Below are 21,526 nucleotides of genomic sequence, written 5' to 3' on the forward strand. Positions count from 1 at the left end.
TATACTAATATGAAGATCCCATACAAACCATTGTGCTACCCTATGTTTCCCTACTAAATGGACATGAATGAATCTTTTGATAGTTGGATCCCAAACAATTCTCCCAATAATACTTCCATCAATAGATCCACCTGGATCCCAGTGCCACGTAAGTCTTTGGACCTATGGGTTATGATACCGCCTTGGCCCTCCTTCACTGTTCATGCCTAGGGCCCAAGCTATAATATGTCCTTGGATAAGAGCACCCTCTTAAGAATCATCCCATAAATAGAGTTCTAACTTATAATCTCTCACCAATCCATCCCATGGGAAGGATCTAATGCATGAATACCTGCACATGGAATAAATCTACTATGTTGACGTTGTCCGATGCCCAACTCATGCTACTCCACCTGATCGCCCAACATGATCCATTTGGAGAACTTTTCCCGGCTCTTCCTAATGTATAAAGGTGGTTTGGTAGTGTTGCAAGCCCTATCTATGTACACTCGTAGAGGGCTTCTCTAAAACTCCCAACTGTACTCCTCTTGTTGCCTTGTGAGGGAATTGAGTCATTCCTCAACACTACACAACTTGGTCGCTGATTCGGCACATAACCCTATAAGCTCCTCAATTTCCAGGTTCTCTTGTAAGACATTGTCTCGGACCATCCCGACTCTCTGCTTCAACATCATAACATGTATCTTGAAATGCATGATATTTTCTTGAAAGTCCTCCACTAGCAATTCTGGTGCCCCGTTGAATTTCTCTACATCTACTTGCATTGGATGCTCAACTATCACAGCTCCAAATTGAACCTTTAACCAAATCCTTGGAAATGGCTCATCCTATAGACTATGTTTGTTATAATCCCTTTTATGTTCATGATCATCATGTCAGTTCACTACTACTAGTTCTTCATTCAGGTCTTCCTAGATGTCTTCCCATTTGCCGTCTCCACCTGTGAGACAATATGTTGTTCATCTTCTCCAGTTGTCGAACGTCGATGAACTGGTGCACTTCTATCTACATTTGACTATTCAAATTCTTTGTGGATGTCCCCTTAGAAATATGTGGACTCTTTCTTATAGGATTCTACTTTGCCATGCACTTTTGAATGCTTGTCATCTTGTAAATATCCATGAATAACATCACACTGCTACTAATCATCTTTACTTAACTGCTCAAATTTTCCATGGGTGCTCTCCTGAAAATCAATGGAACTAACTATAGAAGACCCCCTATGATATGAAGGAATCACCTCTTGTCCTATCCTTATTTCCTCCTTCTTATCACCTGGGTGTGAATGGTTAGGTTCCCATGGTCCCTTGCAGATAAAACATAGTCCTCTCCTTAGTTCATTCTTGCTGCAAGATTTACTTCCTCTATTCTTGCTTCCTCCATCAATCCTTGTCAGCTCCTTCTAGGTCAAAACCATTCTAAGCAATTTTATGTTTTTCCTAACAAACTTCTCAATTAGATCATAGGAAGCTGGTGATACCAGTGGTTCCTTCCTCCAAATGGTTAATAATTTGGATCTCAGTATCTTGCAGATGTCAACATCTCCTTCTAATAACAGGGACACAACATTTTGCATGCTTGTTTTGACATTGTCTGGATGAGTTGATGTAATGTTGGTGTAAAATTCTTGGAGTAACTGAAAGATTAACTCATCACATTCCAAATTTAGAATTTATGTGCCAAAGATCAAATCTACCATGAGCGCTAGAATTTTGTGACATTTATTAAAAGGTAGGAAGCATGATGTTGTTTAACCCTTGATGAGTTTCTATTATTAGTTGTAATGTCTCCCTCATGATATCATTATTTTAAGATGGTAGTGGCGATGATAAAGCTATCATCATGTTGAGACAAGAGGAAATTGCGAGCCTGACCACTTCACAAGGATACTCCCAAAGTTTAGGTTGTATCAGCACAAGCATGAATTTCTTCGGAGCCCAACTGAGTTTCTTCGATTGTAGCTCCCCTACCCTAGAAAAACACGTGTCCAATTCCTCCAACTTACAAAGGTATACGACTGGATTTGTTCGTTGCAATTCAGATCCAAGTACGAAGAGATTAGCTCCTCTCCTGAAACCACTACTATTGTGATGGCCCTTTGAATCACTACTCTAAACCACTGTATTAGAACGCCACCTCTTAACCCTTGCAACCACAGTGTCATTATGTTGGCACCCCTGTAACTCTTCGATGGCATATTGTAAAATACACGAGGTAATGTAGATCAAACTTTATGCATTAGAGTATGGCCTATCGGCCTATGGAACTTGGTGTATGAATGGATTCGGCCTTGTACCTTTCATTTTGGTGGGTTGAATAACCCCAATGATATGCATTGATGAATAACTCAATAGCAGAAAGGAATTACCCTGTGGCCTCTTAACAATTATGACAATAATGCATCGACCTTCTCGGCCTCAGAGTCTCAATAACAATGTTGATGATAACATTAATGCAAACACCCTCAATTTTCTCAATCTTGGCTTCTCGCTACTTGAAAACCTCCTCAACATCGAAATAGGCCTCAGGACCTTCTGCTTGCACCTTCGCTGGTTGCATATAGAATTGATATTACTCTTGACTCTCGTTTTCTCACTTGTTACACATATCTAGGTTGCCAAGTTCAAGAGATCCTAGGCCCTCTACCACTCGTTTGTCAGCTACCCAACAATGATCGATATTTGACATGCTTAATGGCTCATTTTTTTTTTTGAAATACACTAAAAAATCACTAATCCAAAACGAGAATGACCAATTTGTTTCCCTCTTCGATTTAGTATTCAAGATTTCTTGCAAAGAGCCAAATTCACAAACTTTTATCTCAGATACGAACAGGTAGTCGTGACATACTTCCACTTCATCTCTTCATCTCTTTCTTCGTGTGGACATACCCAATCATCCCATTGGGTGGAAGAATGCCGAACAAGATCAAACTGTGAAGTACTCATATCTGGATGGCATCGTGGGTAATGTTGGGAGGAAAAATTTATGGAAAGTGTCCCCACAATTACTATGATTATTACTTGGATTTAGAGACTTTGGGGGATCCAACGAGCATTATAAACTATGGCACCCAAATAAGTGACCTCTGCCCCTTGAGGCTGATGATTGTGGCCTCTTAGCCCTGTAACGCGATAGCTACATGGCCTTGCAACCCTCACAACCAAAAAATTTGACCATGATGCTAATGAATATGGCCTCTCGGCGTGGCTTTCAGCCCATAGCTTCTGTATGATGAAATTTGTCTCCACCAAGGTGCTCAACTCTTTGATCTCACCACAATTCGTTATGCAAGTCTCTAAATCAACTTCTCTGACATTTGAGTAGCCCCCATGATTGATAATTTTATTGTAATTAAAAAAGTGAATAATGTCATCAAAAGGCTCTTAGCTTCATCTTTCAAAATAATAATTAAGCCTTTGGAAGATTAGAATAATTATCTGGTCAACTTGTATTCCAATTAGTAATTTATCCCTTATAAGTTTTGTTCCTAACCCTTTTTAGAATATTTTCTCTTCACTTATAAAAAATAATTTGGATAAAATATCTTTTATTTATTCTTTTCATAAATTTTTCCTCAGTTGTAACATGATCGTCAAAATTACCTACAAAAATGTTAATCTGGCATCTTGAACCCAGAATAAAATTTAACAATGATAAGTCAATTAGAGTAGCTGCAGAGAGCCACCAAAACTGTTGAGATTATAGATAGGGTGATTATGGATGACCATTGAATACATTGAATACCAGTTTCTCTTAGACACTCAATCTTTCCCAAAGTTGATATGCAATAAACCCACAAGCTCGTAGAGAAACCAACTTTGATACCACTATAAGATCCCAAACATCAATTTATTTAATAGATCTCGCACACTTTCATGTTGTAATTAAAATGCTTGCAATCAAAAACACTGAACACAAAACAGATATTAAAATGAAACCTTTTATTTATATTAATAACTGAAAACAAAGATACATTCCCATACAAGTCATATTGAAGCCCTTTCTGATGACATGTATGACTACTCATCAGTGATCAATCTAAGACACCGAAGCACACTTGTGAATCTTGGATGGATCCACCAAAAATTTGTCACTGCGTGGTTTTTATCCCGGGATCAAGCTAGAACTAGTCACGCCATGTTCTTAGCAAACACACAATAATATATAAAAACTTAGGGTGATCTAAATGCCTATCTCCTATCCCCTTTTATAAGCTTCATGGACTCTCTATAAACCTTATTTTATTGTTTTCCCTCAATAAATGAAGGAAAATACCATGGGAAGATACCATGGGCAGATTCCATCCATTTTGACTATATCAAGAACAAAGAATATAACATAAACATTATAAAAGAAGTAATTAATGCATAAACCGATAAACTTAAAAACAAGATTCATTACAAAGTTGAATTTGCTTGTGATAAACATTGTAGTTTTGTTGGAAATCTATCACAACTACTTTTCTTAAAATAAAATACAACTTTTTGAATTTAGATATAGAATTTAGAAATGTATCTCATTTATATTTTATTTCTAGATATTATTGTATCAAGAGATGCATTGTATAGTTGAGGAGATGTGTAACTCCTTCCATGCTCAAAGTGGAGTTGATACATACATACATACATGTATCATTCTCAATCATAAATAAAATACTTTAATATCCATATTAGATGACATAATTTAAAATCAACTTTATTTATAGTTAAAGTAATTAATATAAAAAACTTATATTTTCACTTTCCATTAAGATGAAAATGTGTAATTTTTATTATTGTTTTAATGCGAGCCTCAAATAAAATGTTTGAAATATCCATGTTAATAAATATATTTCAATATGAGCTTAGTATATATTTATATATTTAATTTTGACCATAAATACAATATTTCAATCCCACTTTAGATAAAACTAGCACATATCCATCTTGATGATATTCAAATGTACGAAACATTGATATGGATCAAATCTCTTGATTTGAAAATGTAATACCTTTGTGAATTGCAAATATTTTAATTTACTTTGATATTGATCAAATCTCTTGATTTGAAAATGTAATACCCTTCGTGAATTGTAAATATTTTAATTTACTTTTTCTAAAGTCACTTGGCAAACTGTGGGCCATGCTAAAGGCATGATATGAATAAGTAATAAACATAAATGTTTATCTTTCTAAATTTCATTAATAAGTATTGTTTATGGTTAGCAATGAAAATTATGATGGGGAAAGATGTTGAAAGAGAGTTTCACATGCCATAAAATTAAGAAACAGTTATGGGTAGAGGTGGTTAACTACCCAGATTCCTCTCCCTAGAGATAAATTATCTCAGTTAGGGAAAAGGGAGCCACGAGGGTGAGAGGAAAAAATCATGAGGAAACCTTGTGAACTTGGAGCCTTGCTAGAGGAGGCCCAAGGGGGGAGAATAAAGTTGTAAGATTATTACCCTTAGAGAGGAAGTTGTTGAGGGAGCCAAGAATCTACCAAGTAAGGGATTCTTGAGCTAGTTGGCCAATGGAATAAAAAACTAAATCCCAAGTTCTCTGTTGAAATTCTAGACCAGACTTGGTATGGGTCAAAGAATGTCTTAGATTAGCCCTGATATGGTCGTTGTTAAGAAACTGTGCTAGAAGTGAAACTAGCTTGGGGGGATTTATGGTTGTGGATACTGTAATCATTAGTTGGGTGGAGAAATCTCCTTCCCTCTGTGATTTTCATGGAAAATTAGAATGATTAAAACATGTAAGTATTATGTGTATGATTTTATTTTATGTTTTTGTCTATTTCTAGGTGTAAGTTGTTTTCTGTAATTGTTATGTTATGATTTTTACAGAAAGCAAAGGTTTGTCGTGATCTAATTTGAAATGGGACTAATGAAATATTAATTTCTTGTGGTGAGATAGATTAGTCTCTCGATCGCTCTGGGTAAACAACAACAACCCAGATATAATTATTTACTCAAAAGAAGGGTTTGGAGAGGGCAAGCAGACCTGATTGGAAGCCCACATAGGTTACTCTAGACCAAACTAAGACTGAAAAAACAAAACTTTTCTAAGTTTATGATTCCAACAAAAATAAAAACAGACCATTATATAAATATATGTGGAGTGGAGATGCATGAGGTGGAACATGTATAACTATAAGAAAGAATCATCAAATGTGTTGATAGTCTAGAAAGAAAAATGTAACAGGAAGTTTTGTAACTATTGATATTATTTCACTATAAGTCGCAAGGAATAGGAAATTATATACCATTTTTAAAATAGGAAGCACACAACCAAATAAGAAAAACTTAGTATAGTCACATAAATAGAACAATCAGTAATGATTCATTACTGGAAATAAAACCCTAGACAAAAAGGTTAATATATTGAAACCATTATTCAAAACTAGAGGTTCTGTAGGGTGAATTAAAAATTAAACTAATTAATAATTTACGCCTAGAAAATATTCAGTGATTTAGTACATAAACCGTCGAGGATTGAGGTTTAGTTTCTAGGTTCAATCTTCAGGAAATAATAATTACAATTTTCCCATTCAAAACCGATTAATAAATAGGGTGAAACTTGTAAGGTTAAGGTTGTAAAAGATGCTATTAATATAGGAAAATAAAGCATAATGACACAAGCAGGGGTTTGCAGTAAGGTGACAACATTTCCTTATGAGTTTTAAAGAAATCCTTGGGGGAAAGAAGGAAAATGATAATAAGAAGCTAATCTCAAAAAGACTTAACTCCTTGAAGTTGTGCCACTATGCCGCAATCTCCAATCAACAATAGGGTGAACAAGTAGAAAACCCTAACCTGCGAAATGATGAAACCACAATGGATTACAACCTTATGCATGGTAGTAATAATGTAACTTGAGAAAATTATGAATAGGTGAAATATTTATACATGTAGAGATAACCCGACTCGGTCAGAAGGGTGACAACCTGAGAGGAATGAGAAAATGTGAAAAGTAGTCACTGTAAATAGCTCTCGAGTTGTAAACCAAATTGTAACTCACACACACACACACACACACACACACATATATATATATATATATATATATATATATATATATATATATATATGTTTGTTCTTATATTCATCTTTTACAAAATTTCACAAAAAATATTGGATGACAACCCAAGAGACCATAATTGTAATTATTTTTTACACAATAATTTGATGAAACCCTATCCTAAAACAAATTACTCAACATATTTTCGTAAGGAAATCTCTAGCAATTACTTGATATACATTAAACAATTGATAACTTGTTGAATCGCATGAGAAAATGGACTAAGCTGTATGGATGCCTCAAATAATGGTTGTTTGTATGCAACAAAAGCTTAACCAAGTTGGGTTAAACCTGCAAACACTAAAAATAAAAGAGAAATAATAAACCCCAAATCCATTACAGTTATGGCAAGTCCACCCAGGCCTAGTAAAATGGAGTTGCAAGAGTGATTTGTATACCATTGAAGGTGTGGTGGAACCTTTTCACCTAGATATCCAACTCATTTGAGAGCTATTTGAAGTGGCCTTGCCCAAGACGCACAAATGCACAAAAGGAAATTAAGAAAAGAAAATTAAATTTAAACCCTACCAAAAAACCAATATAGGAGAGATAGAATAAACGTGGAGATGTAAAAAAAATCTAGCCATAAGTGACTCGGGTGCCAATATCCATAAGAAACCAAAACCTATTATAAATCTCTCTTCATGTGAGAGAAAAATGAAACTAGAAGCAGAATGGAGTCATGGGAGGAAAGCGGTTCCATACCATTGATCCAAATGCTAGAGATGGACCATCAATTGATTTCTCTTTTTCCAAGGTAGAGTTAATTCTACAGGCCATAACAACCTATCATTGGTGAGTCTAGAGAATTCACAAAGAGATGTCAACCTATTAAGATTGGTAATGATTGACATGGAAGAGTGTGGAATGTTGGATCACAAGGATTGTATAGTTTGAACGATAATATAATGTGTGAAACCAACCATAATAAATACCAAGGACTAGTGTTGAGGCTTGATGCCAAAGGATTAACAATTCATGTATTACTTAATATGAAATAAAAGGGGGGATAGGGAAAAAATGGCTCCAAGGTTGAACCGTAGTTCTGCCGCCTCTATGCCCTCGGCCGACGACGGGTCTCTGATCGCTCTGGCCGCGAAGGGATCGGAGAGACTTAGGCAAAGATCATGGATCTTTCTTCCCGCTGCAGGTTTGCAGGATGGCCACACCAGGAAAGACAGAGCCGCGGACTCAGATGCGTTTGCAGACCCCTTGAGCGAGTACTCAGGGGTTGCATGGACCCGATCCCCTACGTCCACAAAGCGTTTGTACAGCCCTCTACAGAATGACGGAGCAGAGGCCAAGGATGATCATGCAGATCCCTTAGCCACTTATCCTCTGACCGCGGCTAACGGGAAGGAGGGGCTTGCACTGACTGGCTGTTCGCCTCTGTTACCCATGAGGCAAATCCAGGAATCCTGAATCAATCAATGCATATGCCGGCCCTCTCCACAGATATGCAGGGGAAGGGGGCGTTCGGAACCCTCTTCATCATTCCAGATACAAATCAAGATCTTGACAGGCAAAACTATGTTACTATGGGTAAGCCAGACAGATCTAGTGCAGCATCTCAAGCAGACACTGAACATCAAACTGGGGATCCCCTCTGCAGCACAGCGGCTTCTCCACGAAGGTAAACAACTTGAGGATCTGTTCCCTATTTCTTTTTACGGCATTAAGAAAGATGCATCTATTATTTTAACCTTTCGTTTGAAAGGAGGAGCTGCTGGAGAGCCATCCACAGCTAAATCATTTTCATATAAAGATGCAGTCCATGCCAAGAAGCCTGACAAGACAGCTCCACCAGTTCAGGCTTTACCCAAGCCTTTTTTGGTGGACAAAGTGGAGGAGGTTCCCTCTGTTGAGATCTCCTACTCTAACATGGCAGACGACTCCCAAAAATTTGCAGAAAGGGCCATCATATGCAGATTTAATGGGCTCTGGCCACGCTCAAAAGATCTTTTGGACTGGATCTATGACAACTGGACACACAGTTGCAAGATCTTCTTCTGTGCAAAGGGATATTTCATAGTGCTGTTCGACAATCTCGAGCACTACGAAAAGGCCTTAGAGGAAGGCCCTTGGTTCATGGGTTCGACAGGCCTCTTCCTAACTCCATGGTTCCCAGACTTTGACCCAGCTTCTGCAGTTATCACAAAAGCCCCTGTATGGATCAGGCTTCCAAATCTCCCTATATATCTATGGAACACAGAGGTATACAGGCAGATAGGCAACGCTTTGGGCTGCTTTCTAATGGGAGATTACCAGAGGGAAATCCAAGGCCTCTACACATACGCCAGAATCTGTGTAGAGCTAGATCTAAGAAAGGGTTTGCCAGAGCAAATAAATCTCAAGATCAAGGACACTGTTTGGACCCAGTTTTTAGATTATGAAAATACTGCCTTCCGATGCCGCCATTGTCACCTAACAGGGCATCTACAGACCTCCTGCCCATCGCTGACAACAAGAGCGAAAAAAGGAATCTCCGCAAAATCCAAACCTAAGCGTTGGGCTCCCTGTACTCTGCAGCCAGCTCGAAGCTCCAGCTCCCCAAGTTCAGAGGTCGGGGAAAGCGATTCAGAACCGGATCAGGCGCCTCAGCCAATGGATTCACCCATGAGCACCATGGGGCACACCCATGACTCAGCTATAGCCCAGAAACGCGTCCATGAAACCTCCTCGGAATCAGAAAAGGAATTCCCGATGAAAGAGAATTCCAATCTTCAAGTTGTCTTAGCTCATTCCCCTCAGGGAGGCTGGACAAAAGTCAACAAAAAGAAAGGGAAAAAACAATGTGTTGTAGGTTCTGCCCCTTTGGGGGATCTAGGCAGTCTGTGATTTCTAGTCATCTGATGTAACTATGAGTTTGAATCTTTCTTCCGGAACCGAGGTTGATGGATCCATCATTTCCGGTCTGCCGGTTTTTTGCTTATCCTTATTGTACTATATTACACTTAATAGAATTAGTCTTTAACGAGAAAAAAAATATGAAATAAAAGGGGAAAATATATATATATATATATATATATATATATATATATATATATATATATATATATATATATATATATATATATATATATATATATATATAAAGTAGATAAGAATACATTTGAATGTTTGTCATAATCAAGCATAGGAACCCCATAGTAATGAGAAACCATAAATATGTAAAGACGCATTACTTCTATGGAAAATGAGTAAATTTTTTTCATATTGTAAGCATGCACCATTTACTAACAACAATACACAATGAAGTTATAAGTAATAAGATAGCATTTACCTTTTTAACTCTACATTTAAATCAACCAAATAATTTTTTTTTGGGTGAGATATGTTACAATTGGTATCAGAGCCACATGTTACAATATTGTGGCCTATAAGCCCGATTACAGCTAAAAACAACTTACTAGATGAGAAACAAAATAAATTTCTATGTTATAGAACTAAGTAAAAGAGAAGTGAAAGAACCTTGCCTTGATTAATTGAAATAAATTTCATTATGTAACCTAAGTTATAAAAATACTAATTGAATTATTGTTGAGGTACTCTTACCTACAAGAACTGATATGTTGGGCACCTCGGAGAGAAAACGCCTGTTTGGAAGACTTATTTAGTAAAACATGTTAATTAGTAAATCATATCTCGTGACTACTTGATAGTGAGTAGAGAGAGACGTTTATGAGCTATAACGATGATCACGCAAATGCTTCATAATATCAGGAGACGTATACATGTGTAAATGAGGTAAAGTATCAATTCCTATACTATTAAACAATGATAAAACATGAGATAGGTATGCGTAAGAGAGAAAGCAGGGTGTTGTATTTGAAATTACCCTACAAAGTATAGGATTATTTGTATGATGATCACCTATTAATAGCTACGAGACCCTTTTCTTAATTAGCAGAAAAAGAAGAAGTTATTTTGATACATAAGATTGATATTCATAAAGATGTCTTATGCTAAAAATTTAGTATAGATTGCTAAGGAAGGAGACAAGTATGAGAAATGGGTAAAAGATATTATTGGTGCCTAGGTTTACAAGTAATATTTAATTGTTACACTAGATACATTTGGAAGTAATGACTTGATTGGTATAAACTACCTCCTTGCATATATACAAGTTGTTGACCAAGAAACTTGGTGAAAGAGTGGATGAAGGAAATACTTGATGGCAAAAATAAACTTTTGAATCCTAACAAAAGAGTAATCCGATCTGTGTGTGGGAAGCAAGCTGAAAAGGAAAGGAGGCTACAGTGACATTGTAAAAAACTCAAAATAATAAGTGCATTGAATGTTTAAAAAAACAGATAATTTACACAAAATAAATTGTATATCGAAATCAGAAGAGAGAATAAAGGGACCAAAAGCTTGTAATACATAAAGCAAAATATATGATATTTTGGTATACCCAAGGAAACCGTCTCAGCATATTTAATGATAGTTTTGGTCAAATTTGAACGGAGATATAGAACACTTATGATTAAAAAATATATGTATAAATATGTGGCAATTGGGGTTATCTTGGGTGAGTGGTTGGAATCCTTTTTTACAAAATTAGGCACTAGCAAGTGATATGATAGATATCAATAATGATAATAATATACAATGAATAGAGTACAGAACGTTGTACCTGTAAGATAACAATGAAAGTTAAAAAAACCTATATGTCAATAATATAACTCAGGTATAACTAATTCCAATGTTGTAATAAGAATATGGTATGAGTAAGCTTGGATTTTATGACTGATAATTTTAAAAGAATATGGTAAAGGAAATTAATAAACTTTCTCATTGGGAAGTATCTTCATGAAGGGAGCCACAAAAAGGCTGGTTACAATAGTAGAATAATTGGAAAAAACCATCAGCATGGAGGATTGTATATAAGTTAATACCATTTAGTAACATTTTAAAATTGTAGGCTTTCTGGTGTGTAGCGAGATACTTTGGTTTATGATAGCTATTAGTGTTGGAATAAGGAATTACTGAGAAGGGGTGAATCAATAATAGTGATATTCTTAAAACTTTTTGCTGAATATGATTTTAGTTCTTTCCTCTATTGTTTGTTACTTACGAGAGAATTCATTCATAAATAAAGTGAGCAACAAGCTTAAGCATTCATATGTTCATACAATCTATCACATGAGCAGCACAGACATATTGACACCAATGTTTTCACGTGGAAACCCAAAGGGAAAAAACCACCAATTTGTCGTTGTTCATGACGTAAATTAAGCACCTACTTAATTACATCAGTTTGTTTGTGAGCACCCACACACAGGAGGCACCAAACCCCTTAGGTTAGCAAGCACCTACTTTCCAAAAGATACCAACCTCTTCTAAATCCAGGCCACCACCTGCTCTTTCCACTGTTCTACTTTTCATACTATTTTCAAACTGAAAACAGAGGCATATAAACTTATGGAAAAAATACCAATTTGGTTGGTTGTAGAAACAACTTCTTCTCTTGGTCCTCTATTATTCCATAGACTCCTTTAGTATTACACAATAACACTTTAACCTATGCTCACAACAACATATCCTCAACCCTCTATATTTTCTCACAAGGGCTCTTTGCTTCACACCATTCAGTTAGCTCTTGCGCTCATTTCACAACACATTATCTGCTCACACTGCTAAGATTTTCAACAACACACTCTTACCCACTTTGCTCGATGGAAATCGATGGCTTTGATCCTCTGCTACACACTACACAATTTTGTCTCTACTTCCTTTTTCTATACTGCACAAGTGTACCTTTGTATGGCTCCTCCTGTTCCTGTTGCGTGATGGTTGAATTATGCCATGGCATTAAACATAAGGATGGGATTTTGAGTTCTTCACTAACTCCTTATGTAGTCCTTGATATCGAGAATTTAATCGCAGTCTTCCTAAACACTTTACCATGACTTCTCATGCTTATTCATTGCTTCACAAAGCTTGAAAGTGCTAAGGAATGGCCACTCTATTCTTTATTTAAATCTATAAGACATGCACAGGAAGTAGGATATGGATTTCTTCATCTCATAAATTCTTCTCTATGAACCATTCTCCTCATTTCCTTGTCTCAGCACTTTCTGGAGATCCCACTAACTCTATAGAATATCTCTGTTGATTTTCATTTAATCTCTAGTTGCCGACCCATTCATCCTTTTAATTCTTTATATTGTTACATCAAAGCCACAACATATTGTAACTCATATAAAAGGAAAGTCACGAAATCACATAGTTCTCATACCTTTAGCCCCTTGGCACCTAGTCCTTAGTTCCTTTGGTCTCCACCCGACCATGTGCCAGTTAATTTCATATCCCCTCCATATCATAACTTTTATTGAACAATCCTTACAAAATTTCAAATTCTCGATTGTGTTTATCTCCTTCTCCTTAGCCTTTTATCACATTTCCATCATAGGACTGGGTGTCGTGACTGAGGTTATAACACTTAGGTGTTAAGCCTCGTTTATGCCCTTGGTTCTCTAAACATCCATAACCAAGTGCCAATCTTACATTGGAGCCACTTTCATTGTAACTTGTTTCAAATTCCATTTGCATAGAAGTTATGAGGTCCTCAACCTCTAATATGTTGACCTATGAGATGACATCATGCTTTCTTCATCTCTCCATGCGACACTTCCTAAGTGGTGACACGTGTCACCTCGATTTTCCCCATTAGGTCACCAAAAATGCAAAAACAAGCCGGCACGTGACCACCATACTACCACATCATGTTGACGTCATTTTCCACTTCAGCTCTTAAGGACCAATTGGTTGCGACCATGTGTTTATTAGGAGGAGAGAAAAAGAGCCTCCTTGGTCCCTAGTCCTGCATCGAATTCCGTTGTATTTATTTTCCTTTACGAACCTCAATGCTTCCAAGAAATTACAATCTGTAAGGACTTACGAGGTTCCGATATTCTGATGGACTCATCCTATAATCTAGCATGCTCTGAGGCTCCAATATTTTGATGGTGTCATCCTCTGATATATACTTCTCTGAGGTTTCGATAAGTATCCTGCTATGAGGTTCTAATCCAACCTTTTCTCCAAGGTTCCAATCTGACATTTTCTCCGAGGTTCCAATGTTCTCTAATCTTCGATATATCCTGCTCTGACGTTACACTCAATCCTCTGCTCCGAGGTTCCAATATTTCGTTTCCTCTTAAGGACTTCAAGCTCCTTACTATGATGATCAAGAACTTTTGATTCCGATGGCCATTTTCAGATTTCCATATACCGTTGGAAATATTATTCATAACACTTTTTGTTGGAGATGGTTTGATGTAGTCTTTGAGCCCATTTGTAACCTAAAAAATGGCTCTAAACCTGAAAGATAATGCGAAGGACCTGGACACCCGATTGAACATAGTCATCATTTTATGGATTTTCCAATTAGATTTCTACTATGGTGATTCTCTACCAGAAGCCTGCAGCTACCATAGGATTCCTCTTGAGCCTCGACTACCAATCACTATAGTCATCATTTTATAGCTTTTAAATAAGCCTCCTCCTATGGTGATTCTCTACCAGAAACCTACAACTACCATATGATCACCATGCTAATTCGGTTGACATCAATGTCAACACACTCACAACCACTAGCCATCCAGACAATGCCAACTCTCCAACAATATCCCCCTTTGGCATTGATGGCAACACCATAAGCCCCCCCTGAAGCTAGGCGTGGTTGTTTTCGATGCCCCAATAATATTCTCTCCATTTTGCATCAATGACAAAGGATACTCTTAAATACTCCCACTAAACCACCGCAGCCTACTCTTCCATTGATCCAACATGCTGAGTAGCTTCCAACACACACCAAAATGGAGTCATTTGGAAGGAGGAGTCACAACTCCTATCTGTTGCTTGAGATATTCAAAGAGATATTTTCCAGTGACTTAGTAAATATATTTGCAAGTTGGTATTTAGTGGCCACATATTCAAGTCTGACAACATTGGCTACAACTTGTTCCCTTAAGAAATGGAACTTGATAGGAATATGCTTAGCCTTTGAATGCATGACTAGATTGTTAGAGATACTAATGGAACTTGTATTATCACACATAATTGGAATAGGATCAGTCAACTCTACCTGAATGTATTTTAGAGTGTGCTTCATCCATAGAATTTTCATGCAATAGGTAGAAACAACAGTATACTCTGCTTCAACAGTCAATAAAGAAATGGAGGCTTGTTTCTTGCTGACCCATGACACCAAGCATTTCCTTAAGAAGAAAGTTTCACCTGAGGTGCTATTCCTTTCATCAAGACTATCAGACCAATCAACATCAGTGTAGGCCTTTAACTTAAATTATTTTCTCTTAGCATACCACAGTCCATATTCTGTTGTTCCTTGAAGATACTTGAAAATCATTTTGACAACAACAATGTGAATTTCACAAGGGAAGGTCCTAAATTTTGCCACAATAACCACAACTTGCATGATCTCTCGCGTCGAATTTGTAAGATATAACAAGCTTCCTATCATGGATCTATATTCAGTCTGATTTACTAGTGGTGTCTCATATTCTTTGAACAATTTGCAGCCTGTAACCATGGGTGTGCTAACTGGCTTACACTCTTCCAACCTGAACTTCTTTAGAGTTTCTCGAATTTATTTGGATTGGGAGATAAACACTCCATTTTGATATTGAGATATTTTCAATCCCGGGAAGAAATACAACTCTTCGATCACGGACATTTCAAACTCTGTCTTCATACATTTTGCGAATTGATGCTCAATTGTTCCATGTCGTTGCCAAATATTACGTCATCCACATATACTACTACAATTAGTAGATGGTCGCCTTCAGTTTTTATGTATAAATTGTTGTCAACAATACCTTTCTTAAAGCCTTATTGCTGAAGGTATCTATCTAGCCTTTCATACCAAGCTTTGGGAGCCTGTTTGAGTCCATATAGGGCCTTTTGCAGTTTGCATACACACCCTTCATCTGTGGTGAGCATAAATCCTTCTATATTCTCAATGTAAACTTCTTCTTCCAGATATCCATTGAGAAATGAAGACTTCAAATCCATCTCATATAACTTTATGTTTTTATGACTAGAAAGGGCAAGAAAATTTCTGATAGCTTCTAGACTTACTAATGGTATAAATGTTTCCTTGAAATATACCCCTTCTATTTGGGCATACCCTTTACATACTAATCGAGCCTTGTTCCTGATTACTTTACCCTCCTCATTCAGCTTGTATTTGAAAATCCATTTGGTCCCAATGACATTTTTCTTTCTAGGTCTTGGAACAAGCTCCCAAGTGTCATTCTTTTCAATTTGGTCAAGTTCTTCATTCATAGCTTTCACCTAAAACTTGTCCTCACTTTCTTGGATGATATTCTTGGGTTCAATCTGTGATAGTAGAGCCATATTTTCACAACTTGAACTACCAAGTATCTGAATCTTCAAGTATCTGACTCTCATGATGTTCTTTTTGTACATACCTAGAAGGTGGTTTTGTCCTTGGATTTGTGCTTGTTTCCTTTCCTTCATTATCTCAATTTATTTCTTCTTGACCTAAGGAACTCATATCTGTATTTACTTCACGATTTGAGTTCATGTTTCTTTTAGAGGACTCAGGTTGTGAATCTATTTCATCTACTATCACGTCAATGCAATCCTTGATATTCTTTGTTCTCTTGTTGTAACACTTATATCCTTTACTTCGAGTGGAGTACTCATCTAATATTCCCTCATCAGTATGAGAGTCAAACTTTCCATGATTATTATCATTTCTTTTGATCAAGAACTTTCTCCCAAACACCTTGAGGTGTTTAACTGATGCAGGTCTTCCCTTCGACAACTCATAGGGAGTTTTATTACTATTAGGCCTGAGTTGAGTTCTGTTTGATAGATAAACTGTTGTCTTGGTTGCTTCTTCCCAGAAGATGTAAGACACATCTTCTTCATCCAACATTTATCTTGCCATTTCTTGGATTGTTTTTTTCTTTCTCTCCATTACTCCATTATGTTGTGGAGTTCTAGCCACTGAATATTACCTCCTGATGTTGTGCTCCTCACAGAATTCTTCAAACTATTTTGAAGTGTATTCTCCTCCTTTGTCTGATATTAAGCATTTGATCTTTAGATATTTCTCATTTTCAAATTGAGCTTTAAATTTTTTTAAATGTTTAAATGCTTTTGATTTTTCTCTTAAGAGAACAATCGATGTGGCCATGGTAAAATAATCAATGAGAAACATAAAATACCTTTCTACTCTTAGGGTTTTTTCTTTGGTTGGGCCACATATCTCTATGTGAATTAGCTCCAGTGGTCTAAACAAAGAGAAATCTTTTGACTTGAAGTGAGTCTTGTTCTATTTACCAAATTGAGATGACTTGAAAATTGAGTTCTGAGCTCTTGACAGTCTCGAGAAACCTTTCATAACTCCAAGTTTACTGACTCTTATCAAACTATCAAAATGCAGATGGCCAAGTCTCTTCTACCATAACCGTGCTTCATTTGTCTTGCTTAAATAACAAATTACTATGGAGTCATAAAAAACATATACATTATTATGCTTTCTGATTACTTTTCCTACTAGCTTTCCATCCTTCATATTGCGGATCTCACAGTCCTTGGATCGAAAGGTCACATCGTAGCCATTATCACACATCTGGCTCACACTAAGCAAGTTGTGCTTGAGACCTTCTACATACAAGACATTTTATTACTTTGTGTTTTGATTAAGGCTGACTATTCCTTTACCCTTAATTCTTGTTGGAGAATTATTTTTGAAGGTGACATTGTTTCCTTTGTCCTTTTCTTTTAGCAACAATTTTTTTCTTTTATCCCCAGTCATGCACTTGGAAAAACTGTTATCCACATACCATCTGTTCTCTTGATTATGGGCTGATAAAGTGAGTCCATAATGCATTCTCTTTTCAATCTTTCATTTCCATCTCCCCTTATCCTTTTGGATATCTGACTGTATAATGTTTTGGAACCTAGATAGGTTCAAACCTTCTTTTGCACTCACTAGATTTGTGCCCAAAATTATTACATTTGAAGCATTCAACTTCGCTTAAGAGGGGAGAAGAGCCATTTCAATCTACGAGAGGAGAGTTTTGAGATATATAATTTTGATACTTATTATATATAGGATTTTCATCTCTTTCAAGTTTGATCCTTCTACAATCAACAACATTATGTCCAAAAATATGACACTTATGACAATGACCATAAAATAAATAGGCATGCCTATTATTGGAAGTCTTACGATTTTGAACATGAAAGTACCTCGGTTGTCTAGCTGGTTGATTCATTATCCATTGATGATCTCCTCTTTGTCTTGCTGCTCTTTTGTCTTCATTGATTCTTTCTTAATGCTTCTTTGCATAGCTCTGTGGTTCTTCAAATCCTACAGACTTGAATTTTATCTTCCCCATAAAATATTCCCGTGTCTTTGAATATCCTAGACCCATTTTGATTCCTAAGGGCCTTTGGCTATTTAGAATTTGATCTAGTTTCCTTTTGCCTTCTGCAAATTTCTTATTTAGACCCCTTAGTATTTATTCCCTCAAGATCCGTTCTTAGAGAGACAACCTCTGCCTCAAGAATCTGATAGTTCTCTTCCCATTCATGGATCAAATCTCGAAGAACTTCTTCCTTTCATTTTGATTCTTCTAGTTTAAATTTCAAGGAAAGAATTCATCTTTGCATGTTCTTTAGATCATTTCCTTCCTTATCTCGAGCACCTTCTATTTTAATTGCTTCTTCTATTCTTCTAGTTTCTAACATGTTCCTTGTTTTTCTTCTAGTATAAGGACTAAACTATATTTGCTCTTAATAACTTCTTCAAGCTTTTCTTTTTGATAAACAAACTCCTCATTACCAGAGTTATGCATATCTTCTTCTACACGTTGTATTTGTTCCTTCAGCTTCTTATTATTTTTCATTGCTTTCTTTAACTCATTAAGAACACTAATGTGTTCCCCTTCAAGATCCACTACTCCTTCTTCTTCTTCTTCCTCCTCTCTAGAGTAAAAAATACTTTATTTCTTTGAGTCTATTCCAAAATCCGTAAGTAAATACTTATCTCAATCATCCTTTCAATAATTTTCGTTGTTTGACCATGGTGCTGAGTTATCCTCTTTGGAGTAGAATGTTAGGGTCCCACCCTAACCCCCTTATTTATGTAATGGGATCACGTCATAGTCAAGAGTCAATAAAGCCCATATTAATAATTGTAAGTGGTTAATCCGCAATTAATGACGGAACCACAGTTAGTTGCAAATGGGCCGTAGTATTAGATAGATGGTATTAATAAAACCCACGGTATTGGCCCATGGTATTGCATGTATGAGTCATATATAAAGAATAGAGACTCCCTGCGAGGAGCATCGTGTCTTATTTTGTAGTCGAGCTCTGCTCGATTGGAGGTTGCCCCCTTGAAGAGGCAAGTGAACATTACTCTATGAATAATAAAATCATTGCTATTCTGTGTTCTAGGTATCTTTTCTTCACATATTCTATATTTGGGTATCATTTTACAGGTTAAGAGCATAACAAGTGGTATCAGAGCACTTTCCAGGGCCGGTGGGATCTCCATTTCTTAGCAATTTTTTTTTTTGGCTAGAGACGTGTTCCGGCGTCTTTAAACCATGGGATCTGTCGTTGAGCGCATAAACCTGCGGATTTTGGGAGGCATGCACGGAGGAAATACAAGAGGTGGTCACGTCTGTTGGACTCCCTTGTAACCCTTGTGGGTACCCCTTTGAGTAGTAGCGAATTAGACAGAACCGCGCACGGATTGTCTTCCATGTACCCTCTGGGTATATTGGAAGCCCCTTAGGCTCCCTTGAAACCTCGCCATAGATAAACCGTCGGTCGTCTTGTGGCTACAGTACACCAAGAACAACACTCGGGGAGATTACTCGCCCGTACGATAGGGTAGTCGGGTTGTACGGATAAGGGTACGGTCGATCCTCCTTAGTTAGAGCCCTGACACATTGGGCCGAGTATTACTGCCAGACCCTTATGTATATTGTGATCTGTAGCACCTGACACTCCTCAAGACCTTAGTTCCATTTTCTATCGGGGGATCACACATCATATCTTCCAGATCCGCCTGTGCAAAGGGGTGCAGCAGCAGCAGACATCAGTCCCGCAGTCTCGAGTTCACAGATCAGCCATTCCGATCTATTAGATCCATCAGATCCGCAGAAGCAGTTTGTTCCACCATCAAATCCGCCATTCAGCTCTCTCAGATCCCCTAGATCGGAGTCGTTGTGAAGGGTTCCTATACTGGGGTATAATTTTCACAGGACTTTTGGCCGCATTGACATTTTGAGGATTTGGCCACTGCAGTATTGATAAGGAAGGAGTAAAAATCCGTTAGGAGTTTTCAAAAAACCCGGTTGGTGTATGGTAGAAACTAGAGCTCAAGCGATGGCCAATGAAAGGATGGACAAATTTGAAGAATCAATGCACAACCTCCACCTTCAGCTTACCGGACTATGTAACATGGTCAAGAAAATAGTCCCGAAGGGCAAGGAGCAAGCCCACGAGGAGGAGTATAATGGCACTGAACACAATGAGGGTGAGTCTAGCCACTCTCCTCACGTCTGGCACACCCACCCACCACCCAGTCAGCGACCTCCCAAGTTGGATATGCATAAATTTGACGGCTCTCACCTGTCGGCATGGATAGCACAAATGGAGCAGTATTTCAAATTGAATCGCATCTTCGATGATGAGACTCAGCTTATGTTGGGGAGCATGTACTTGGACAATGAAAGGTGGCAATGGTGGGAATGGCATCAACATTGCACTGGACCTTTTAAGACTTGGACCAAATTCACCAAAGCTCTTCAAGACCGCTTTGACCAGGAATCATCTTTTTTGGGTCATCTTACTAAGCTCCGACAGATTGGTACAGTGGATGAATATATTACAGCTTTTGAAGCCTTAGCCTTCCGCACTTGGGGTCTCTCAGATGTGTTCTACACGGAATGTTTTATCAGCGGTCTTAAAGAAGCTATCAAAGCCCAAGTCCTACTGCACCACCCTCCCACATGGACGGAGGCTTGCAAGGTCGCTCGTAACGTCGCCCAAATTTCTCCGCTAAAGGCCGCCTCCCACAGGCTCACAACATGACTCAAACACTTAAGGTCCAAAAGGTGTCACCTGCGGAAATGGCCGAAAGAAGAAAGCAAGGCCTATGTTACTACTGTGATGAAAAATACTCCCCAGGTCATAAATGCAAGGAGCCCAAATTTTTTCAAATTGATGCCACTGATTACAGCTCAATAGAAGAAGATCCACCACTGGAGGAACATGAGCCGCTAGAAGAAGACAACCAAAAGGACAATGTCTCTGATGAACCAGTTATTTCGTTGCATGCTTTGGCAGGGATTTCTTCCCCTCAAACTCTCAAAATCAGAGGTTTTATTAAACATCACCCAGTAGTAGTCTTGATTGATAGTGGAAGTACACATAATTTCA

This window comes from Pinus tabuliformis, chromosome 7 (genome assembly GCF_031772625.1).
Source record: "Pinus tabuliformis cultivar Carrire ecotype Pingquan chromosome 7, CPIR1, whole genome shotgun sequence".
Classification (NCBI taxonomy): Eukaryota; Viridiplantae; Streptophyta; class Pinopsida; order Pinales; family Pinaceae; genus Pinus; species Pinus tabuliformis.